The following is an 11,134-nucleotide window of genomic DNA, read 5'->3' as shown; positions in this document are numbered from 1 at the left end:
TTGTATGAATTTTAAACTTTATGAATGTTTTTTTCCTATTTCGGTTTTTATGAATTTAAATTTTATAATATTATTAGTTTTAAATTTCTGATTTTTTAAATTTATTAATATCAAAAAATATATAAAAATGTAAAATTAATTTGAAAAAAATTGGTATATACCGACGGACAGTGGTCGTCGGAATATACCGATGGATATATGTCCGTCGGAATTTACCGACGGACATATATCCGTCAGAATTTACCGACGAACCTAGTTCGTCGGAATACACCGAGGAACACTATACGTCGGAAGTGTCCGAGGAACGTCCTCCGTCGGTACGTAGTTTTTCCGATGAACTCTGGTCTCGTGTATCCGCATCGTAATATCGTCGGAAGTTCGTCAGAATGACGTTTCTCGGTATTCGTCAGAAAGTCGTCGGAAGTTCTGACGAAATTCCGACGAATTTTTTTTTTCCGACGAAATGATACCGACGGACGTGTTCGTCAGAAATTCGTCGGAATCGGTCTATTCATGAATTTCCGACGATTTCGGCCATCAGAATCCCCCTGTTTTCTTGTAATGTCCTTTCACCCAAACATGTCGTAGAGATTTACACACAAAAATCACTGTAGGCAAAAAATCAAGTTTGCTAAGACAACCAAATTAATCTTGACGTTTAATTTGTATGCATAATATCTTTAATTTGTATTCATAATGGAAGACAAGTAACCACTTGACGTTTTACTGCTTTTGTTATTCCTTGTTTAAGACAAAAGCAAAAGCGTAACTACGTCCCACACACACATAACGACACACTTAACATTCTCTCTCTCACACACACACCTCACTTAACATGATCTCATCTCTACTTAGGCCAAACTATTACACAAGATTATTTATTGACCTTACAAAACTCACACTCACATATCAATAGTGTCCGATCTCTTTGACTTCCCGGCTCCGGCTCTCCCTGCTGCTGCATCCGCACGTGCACACAACCATAACGACGCTCTTCTCTAGCTCTTCCCCACTCGCGCAATGACATGTGTAATCTTTTCCCGGAGAGCAAAAACTCCGCCGCTTGAACCGGGGTCAAAACCTCCACAATCCTCCTAAGCGTCTCTAGCCTCACCTTATCAGCCTCCGCGCGCCATTAAAACCCCCATGCACTCTTCATGCTTATCTAAAGCATTTTCAACCGCCACATCAGCTTCAACCGAGTCCCTCCAGAAAGCCGTGACGGCGATTGGCATATCCGCAACATCCTCTTGCAAATTCGCACATTTCTTGGTTATCTCATCTTCTTCCCTTATGACCTTTACATGTAAGTCATTGATTTTCTCAAGCTGAGTCGCGGTGAGATCACTCATGGAACTATCACCATCATGCCCATCATCGATGTTTTCATCCATCTGGAGGAGATACCGAGAAAGATGAGTTTCAGCACAAGATCCACATAGAGCGTATATAACTCTTAACGAAAGATGAAGGACGACATCCTCCCATCCATAGAAGACCATTCTCTAGAGATGAGTTCCACGACGGTGCAAAGTAGCTAGAGCAGCTTTTGTCTGTCAGCTCCGATCGTCTTTTGGCATAGCTTTGGAAGTCGTTGACGATTTTACCAACGAGCTCTTCGAGTTTGTAATGATTGTAGGCGTTTGATCTTTGCCTCATGAGTGCTTCTTTGAGATCAACTATGTGTTTTGCTTGTAAACTCATCCACTCATAGTAATATTCTTTTTGAAGTTGCTCAATCCCATAACTCGACGAACTACTACTCGCCATCTCTCTTCGTTGGTTAATTAGTTCGTGAATTTTATCACACATTACTTGATTGTCTTATATACATGGGATTGGTGCATGTATGTATACCGTATAGTTAAATTATATAGTATATGTGTGGGTTACGTTAAAAAAAGGGCTGTTTGTTTCTCCATTTGGATGAGCTATTTGAGTTTTGTTTGTTCATACACTAAAAGTGCAATTCATTCAGATGAATGACTTTGGGAAATTTAGGCTTAATTTTAAAGTTCATCCACCTGAACCAATTTGGATCATTTGAATGGAGATGGTTCATTCAAAATAGTATAATGTCTATTATGCCCTTAATGTAATTCACAAATTACAAATCTAGACATAATATCATTTTGTCACACATGAAAACTGACAAAACCACAAAAATGTGTTTTTCCGCAAAAATCTAAAAACTAATTTTTCACGCCAAAACCCCAAAAACGCATTTTCCCGCAAAAACCGCAAAACGTGTTTTCATGCCAAAATCACAAAAACATGTACATGTTTTCACGCCGAAGCCCCAAAACGCTATTTTCCGCCAAAACACAAAAACATGTTTTCCCGCCAAAATAGCAAAATCTCGTTTTTCCCGCCAAAATCAAAAACTTATTTTCATACCAAAACCCCAAAAACGTGTTTTCCCGTAAAAACAACAAAAACACGTTTTCCCGCCAAAATCTCGTTTTTTCGCCCAAATCGAAAATTTTCATTTTCCCGGCAAAACAAAATAAAAACGTATTTTTCCGCCAAAACCGAAAATTTCATTTTCCCGCCAAAACGCATTTTCCACCAAAACCACAAAAAACACGTGTTCCCGCCAAAATCGCAAAATCTCATTTTCTCGCCAAAACAAAAAAATCTCATTTTCCCGCTAAAACTAAAAATCTCGTTTTACCGCAAAAACGTGTTTTCCTGCTGAAACCGCAAAAACGTATTTTCCCGCCAAAACCGCAAAAACGCGCTTTCCCGCCAAAAAATAATAATTTCCGCCAAAACCAAAAAATGCGTTTTCCGCTAAAAACAAAAAATCTTGTTTTTCCGCCAAAACTAAAAAAAAAACTCGTTAATTTTGAAATAATTATAATGTAAATATATTAGACTAAATAATTAAATGTAATATAGTTAAAATTAATATCAAATATATTATTAAATCAACACAAGGGTATTTTGGTAATTTGTTTACTAAACTTATTTGGATGGAAATGAAAATAAAGAAACAAATATAAGATATATTTAGATGATTCATCTAGATGAACTATCTGGATAACAAACAGTCACAAAAATTTTAATGGATCATCTGAATAGATCATACAAATAAATCATCTGGATGGAGATGACAAATGGTGAAACAAACAAACCCTAATTATAACAACATGCATATACGGCGGGTACGTGGAATCACAATACGATAATATATATATATATATATATATAAATATATATATAAATAATAATAATAATAATTTTTTTATAGTTTTGGATTATATGTTTTCAAATTCGAACTTTTATATAAATTTTTAAATTTTTTTTTTCCGAATCTTTTTTATTTATTTTTACAAATTTTATTTTTGTAATTCGAAAATACTTTTTGAAACTATTTTAAAATTTTTAATATTTATTTTTTTTATAAAATTTTAAATCTCAATCCCAAATCCCACCATTTAACTCTAAACTGTAAGATTTGGATTAGTTAACATTAGAGTATAAATGTATATTTACCTTTTTAATGATTATTTTGATCCTTAGAATCTATATTTGTTACGGAAATTTTTTTAGTGCTATTACATGGTGTTTCTCTTTATTAAATTTGATGTTTGATTGTTTTCTCTATTCGTTATTTAACGCTACTCTAGGCTTATATGTGCATGTTTGTATACCTTTTGTTTTATTATATAATATATGCGTTAAGTTAAAAACTGTAGTTATAACAACATGCATATACACGGGGTACGTGGTCCGTGGAATCACAATACGTTCTTTTGTGAAATTGTGGTTTAATTCTTTTATTAAATTGGATGTTTTCTCTCTTGTTTTGTGGAATCACAATTCGATGGACTTGTTTTGCATTTTAGACAGAAACGGACAAAGGGCACGGATGAATGTAGTACCTAGTAGTACCTGACAAAATAATTTTGGCTTCACGTTAACAAAAGTTTAAGATACGTCGATAAAAATAATAAATAAAAATTGAGGTACAAAAATATCATCTTTATTTCTGACTAACAAATAGGAGTACCATCTTAATATTTTTTTTTTTTTGAAGTACCATCGTAATATTGGTTGACGGGTTTGATTTCCTATTTCTTTTTTTTTTTTTGTAAGATGAGACTCTTAATATGTTCATTAAGTTATGCTCATTTCGAATATTATCTCACTATTTCGACCAAATCTCTCATAAATATATATATATATATATATATATATATATATATATATATATATATAAAGATAAGATTTGTTTTGATACCATGATAAAAATTATACTTTGAAACTAAAATCAATTCACAATGATCATGAATAAAATAATATATTGATGGGTTTATATATATTCGATATATATATATATATATATATATACTAAAAAAATTTATGTGCTTATGTACGGATATAAATATTTACAAAATAAATAAATCAGAATAATTAGTTATTATTTTCATTTCATTTGTTTATAAATTTTATTTTATTTTATAATATATGTCTGAAAATAAGTAACAATTTGCTGTTTCTTACCTATGCATACAATTTAGTTTATATAAATCTTAACCGATTCTCTTACTTATTTTGGTGTATATAATATTATAATTATTCTTTTACTTGAACTACGACTGTTTTGACTTTTAAATACATAAAAAATCAAATTATTATTTAATTGAGATTAAATCATATGAAAAATGAATTAAAGTAGTATATATATGTTAGCTAAGTTTAGCTTGGAACAATTTACACTTATAATTTAAAAATTGAATTGGTTATTTAGTTAAATTTAGCTGTGACATACAAATTTATGATCTAATCAGATGATTGAGAAAAATATAATATATATAATCGGTTTTATTATTAATATATTTTGATTTAATAAATAGAAATATGATACAATATTTCAGGTTGTTTTAGTTTGATATTATATTATTTAAGGTAATTTTTAATTTTTATCTTTTAAATAAACATCTTAACTATTTATTATTACTATTTTTGAAATTATGTTTATATTTTTATATATAATCTCCATACTTTAATTTTTTGGAGATTTTCATATTTATTTTATGTAATTTTCCTTTTATTTTAATATAATGTTCTCCTAATTAAATAACATAAAATAAAAAGGAAAATCTCCATATTTTTCTAAAATTGCTAGACTATTCATACATATTTTTTGTAAAATTGCAATCTAGTAAAATCTTACTAAATATTTATCATTTTACATTTAGTATCTAAATAATTAAAAAATATTGTAATTATTATTTAAATAATTACTGTGGATTAATATTAATTTAGTTTTGACTTATATACACAATATAAAATTTATAGTATTTTATTTATAAATATATAGCTTTATTAAACATTAAATATAGCTAAATAAAGTATCTATTAGTTAATTGGTAAACAATAAAAGTTAGAATTATAATACATACAAAATAAAAAAAATTCCTAGATTTTATAAGATAATTTAATTTATAAAGTACTATAGAACAAATATTAAATCAATGTTAATTAATTATAATTTATATGACTTCTTAAAATGTAGATATAAATACTAGATAAATATATATATTTATCTGATAAAAATAAAATTTTAACAATTAACTAGTATTTATATTATTTTAAAATAGTAAAACAGATTACCGTTGATATTTTTTACGATTATTACATGTTATTTCACCAATCATGTGATATATTATTTAGATACGAAATAATTTTAACAAAGACATTGACTTAATATTTGATTCTATTTTATAAAATTTGGATTCAGATATCCATATTCGAAACTAAAAAGTCAAGATATCCAAATTCAGATTCCGTTTTGACGATTCCAAGATTTTATTAACCGAATCTGGATCCGGATATCCAGAATTTTTGGAGCGCTATCCTATTTATTAAAACCGTGTGGGAGTAGATTCGGTTTTTTGGACAATGGGATTCGCCTGGGAGGTGCCTTTGTAAGTTCATTCATATGACACTGTTTAGATCTTTTAATCCCCTCACCCCATCTGTTTTTCTCTTAAGTTACTAGGTTATATGAATAACTAAGATTGTGCGTTCAAATATCGGATCGGGTTCGGTATTTCAGATATCTTATAATTCAAACATGGAAAAATTGATACCGATCAGGTAATTTTGAATCTTGGACTGGGATACTTGTCGGATCCGGATATTTTTGATGTTATCCTAATGAGCTGAATATTTTTTGGTTTCAGTTGGATTGACTTATTATAATCCAAATGTATATGAAATAACCGGGTTTCTCTGAAAAAATCCGGTTTGAATACGTTTTTATTATATCTAAAATGTCCAAAATATTCAAAAATAAGCAAAAATAACTAAAATTTTCAAAATATAGAAAATAATTTAAATATCCAAATTAACTAGCTAATATTTTCAAATTTATAATTATAATTTTTATCATTTGAATTATTGTAAGTATTAGCATATCTACTATTTTTAGATATATATTTATACTTTAAATATATTTGAACACCCTTAATTTTTGGGTTTGGTTCAAGTTCAGATATATATGTCATATTGGGTTTGGTTTGATACCTTAAAATTTGGATCAGATCCTGTTCAAAACTTTGGATCCGGATAATTTGTCCAGGCCTATGGATAACTATTATTTCCTTTTCCAAACTCTCTGCCTAATTTTTTTTATTGTGCTTCTAACTTTTTAAATAGTTAAAATAACCCAATAAAATGACTAAATCCCACTGTTATATATGACATGTGAGAAGACGGGTTCGACCCGAAAATGGCACTAAGAGCATCTCCAAGAGCAACCTTATATTTAAGGTTTGCTGAATCTTATATTTGAGGTTTGAGGGTGCTCTTCTCCAACGTTAAACTTTAAAACAAACCTTATAAGTTTTAGATTTTTACATTATACTCCTTACTTTTGAAAAAATCAAATAAAATCATAAAACTTTTATAACAACTAAAAACATACAATAAAAACATTATAAACAATATTTATTAATAAACTATTACATTATAATAGCAAATTACATGTAAATAAAGGACTTAGAAACGAAATCATTTTCTAAAAATACATAATTATTCATTAGTATTATTTCAATAATGCTCCAATATATAATTAATTAGTGCATCTTGAAGTGATAAATGATCATATATTTATTTAAATTTATATGTAAAAGTTAGATTTATAAAACAATATATTAAATATATAAAAGATATAAAATTGGATGAACTAAAATGATAAACAAGAAAATTATCAAGACTATTTAAAAGATATACAAGTACAAAGACCAAAAAAATATGAAACCTCAAATATAAGGTTTTGTACAATGAAACCTTATATTGAGGTTTCACTGTACATAAGTTTCACTGTACATAACTTTATAATTTGAGGTTTTAAGGTTATTTCTGGAGTACATAAGATTTTATATTTGAGGTTTTAATGTGTTATTGGAGATGCTCTAAGTGGCTGCCATTTGCTGAGAGAGACCAGTTGAAACTTGAAACCACATAAGACCAATTGGGACTTTCCTCATTGCTTCCCAGCCAAGCCATAAGAAAACTTATTACTTCTTTTAATAGTCATTGAGAAAAATAAAAAGAGAGATGGAGGTTTGAATCTAAGAACCAATATTGCATTCCCATTCAACCTAAAATCCAAATTTTCTTTTTGAGTAAAATAAGATTTGCATATGAGAAAATTCGGTAACTGTCTTTGTTTTGCCAAATTCAATTTAGTTGATTCTCACTCCACCTTTATAGCTCTAGTTTTGGATGAGCTTCACGAATTATGTTTTTTTTTTGGACAACACTTCCCGAATTATGTCTAGTAGTAGAAAGCAGTGTTTTTAAAACCGGACCGGAAGCTGAACTGGAAATATTTTAGGTCACGGTTTAATATGGTTCGACCGGGTCAAACCTGGTTCAATAATATAGTTTAATATTTTTAGTATGTAAATATAAAAGTAATATTAGTAAACATGATGCATAGTTAAAATATAAATCAATTTTGAACATAAAATATTATAAAAATAAATTAGTTTCTTGTTTATATGGATGGTTTATAGATTTTGATAGTTTTAGTGGTTTTTATTGGTTTAATAACTTTGAAATATAATCCGGCTATGTGATCGGTTCATGGTCGAACCAATTACTAGACCAACCCGGCTATATAACAGGTTCATGGTCGAACCCGGTCCAACCATCGGGTCGGTCCGGTTTTAAAAACACTGTAGAAAAGGGAGACTTTTGTCTCCAAGAGTGACGTGTGTGAGAAGTAAGCGTGCTAGAGACTTTTATCCTATGTGATTCTTTTTCCATCCTATGTGATTTTTTTTTTTCTGACGCTGATTGTATTAAAATTTCTTAAGAAGAGCTACAGAGACCTCCAAAAAACAACACACACTTCAAAACAGAGGATTGGGAGGAGAAGTAGTAAAGTGGTTCAAGTACAAGTAGAGAGCACGAAAACCACACAGAAATAAAAAAAGATGGAAAATTTACATTTGCCTTAAAAAGTTTTGGTAAGGAAGACTCCAAACGACGTGATTTATTTGTTTCCATGACAAAGACAAATTAGTGAGAAAAAAAAAATAGCATTACAGATAACCACACACACCAGTTTTGAATGCATTTTAAGTTTAAAATCAAATACTACCAAAAGACATTTATTACAAAATTATGTATTGAAAAGTACGTTGGGAGAACTCACACACACATACGTAGGTTTCACAAGCACTTAAAGAGAGATTGTGTCCTAGGGGGCACTTCTAGTGACTATCTTGGAATTGCTTTCGGCAGAACTTCTACATGAACCAGTTGTATCGGCCTTGAGAGAAGATATGTCCTATCACCAATCCGCAGAACACACCAGGTCCATAAGCTATCGCCGCTGCTATCCAACTAATCACCTGTTCTTCTGGCTCAGATAAATCCTCAGATTCTCGTGGTGTAGGATTAGGGAAATGAGTTTTTCCACATATATCTTCGAGACCGTAGAGCTTGGGGTTGTCCATGAATGACGAACAATTTTGTCTTTGAAACTGTGTGCTTCGTGGTATTGGACCTTCGAGATTATTATGGGAGCAGTTCATGATTGACAAAAAAAGAGAGTCTGACAAGATTTCGAGGAATTTGACCTGACAGCTGATTCCGAGAGAGGTCTAATTCCTCAAGATTTGTCAGATTTGCCAATGATTGAGGAATATGGTTTGAGAATCTGTTACTTGACAAGTTGAGAAGACGCAATCCCTTCAATAATCCAATGGATTTTGGGATTTTTCCTGAAAAGTTGTTTCCTGAAAAGTCGATAGCTCCAAAGTCTGTCCGGATCAGCTCAAATAACGTATCGACTCCTTTATTTACTATCTCCATGGAATAACGGAAGGGATCATCAAAGAGGTCATATCCCATGTACATGCTATGGCCTTGAAATTCTTCGGCTAACATGATCATTTCAAGCCAGTTGGAAAAATAGAATGGTGGCAGAGTTCCATTGAAGTGATTATGTGATATATCGATGACTCTTAAACTTTGAAAAGCAATGGACACATGAGGATGATACAAAGGCCCGTAGAATTCATTTGACCGTAGGATCAAGACATTTAATGACGAAAGAGAAAATGGAAACTTGTCCTTGATCTTGTTGTTTTGCACATTTAAAAACACCAACATAGTACAGTCGACCAATGATTCTGGAAGTTTTCCCTCCAACTGGTTGTAGCTGATGTCAAGCGACGCTAAGTTGGTAGCATTGACAAATATATTCGAAGGAAGAATTCCACTGAAATTGTTCTTCTTTAGATTCAGTGATGTGAGACCAGCAACGGTATTCCTAAAACATTGAGGGATGGAGCCGCTAAAGCTATTGTTGGACAAATCTAATAGTGTTGACGGTCTAAGCTTGCATATCCAATGGGGTAATGGTCCTCGAAAAACATTCGAACTAAGATCCAATGTCACGGAATGTGATAAATCAGAAACTTCCAATGATTTTTCAAAACGGTTGAAGGAGTTGTGAGAAAGTATCAACGTCGGCACATGCCATAACCAACCTGATATTTTTCCTTCCAACTTATTGTAAGAAAGATCAAGAGTCACGAGAATTAATGAATTTAATCTGGGAATTGACCCAATAAAATTGTTGTGGCTAAGATTGAGAAGGATGAGGTTGACTAACTTTGATATAAATATGGGGATTGGCTCAATGAAATTGTTGTGGCTTAGATCTAGAGAATCAAGGTTGACCAGCTTAGATAAAGATCTGGGGATTGGTCCAATGAGATTGTTGTCACTAAGATCTAACCTATATAGATAAGGAAAATTTGATATGGATTTGGGGATTGGTCCAGTGAAATTGTTGTGATCAAGGTATAGAATCTGAAGCTTAGATGACGAAGATATATTCTTAAATTCTACAGGTCCCGTGAAATTGTTTCCCCACAAATCAACCCTTGTTAACGAAGGAATCATGAACAAGGATGTAGGAAAAGGCCCAAAAAATGAGTTTCCACCCACATCGAAATACTCGAAGCTGCGGAATCTACTCATGTCAGGCCAAAGCTTGGATTTAAAAAGATTAGAGCTAATGTCTAACGAGGACAAACTGGTGGTTAAATTTAGTAGTACAAGAGGGAATTCACCCGTGAATTGATTATTTGAGAGGTCTAAAAGGGAGAGTTTTGTAAAGTTGGCAAATGAAGCAGGAATATATCCCTTGAAGTTGTTAGAGTCAAGATATAGAAATTCTAGTTGAGTTAGGTTTCCTATTGAAGAGGGAATCTCTCCATAGAGATAGCAAGCTATAAGAGTTAGGTTACGAAGATGTTGGAGTTTGAAAAGACTACTGTTTGGTTTCAAAGAGTTGTTGAGAGGGATGTCATAAAGGTAAAGTGAAATCACTTTGCCAGATTTAGCATCACATGTGACTCCCTCCCAAACACAGCAATCACGATTGTTATTCCATGAACTTAAATATGGACCTGAGTTGGATTCATTTACCCGAAACTCGTGTTTGAACTCAAGAAGGGCATCTCTCTGATCATGACAGCAATAGTGGTGAATAGGAGAAGCAAGAGTGTGTAAAACGAGGAAAACCAAGAAGAAGAAATATAAGGTAACAACACTAGAAAACCAATAAGAGTGGCTTGAAATCATCTTTACCCTCTCT

At 31.5% G+C, this 11,134-nt stretch overlaps 2 pseudogenes; both read right to left on the bottom strand.

Moving 5' to 3' along the window:
• Nucleotides 1-760: 760 nt before the first annotated feature.
• Nucleotides 761-1,815, bottom strand: LOC106333977 (annotated as a pseudogene).
• A 6,768-nt stretch (nucleotides 1,816-8,583) lies between these two features.
• Nucleotides 8,584-11,134, bottom strand: LOC106334391 (annotated as a pseudogene).

This window comes from Brassica oleracea, chromosome C3 (genome assembly GCF_000695525.1).
Source record: "Brassica oleracea var. oleracea cultivar TO1000 chromosome C3, BOL, whole genome shotgun sequence".
Lineage (NCBI taxonomy): Eukaryota > Viridiplantae > Streptophyta > Magnoliopsida > Brassicales > Brassicaceae > Brassica > Brassica oleracea.
This window is presented reverse-complemented; position numbering and strand designations above follow the sequence as displayed.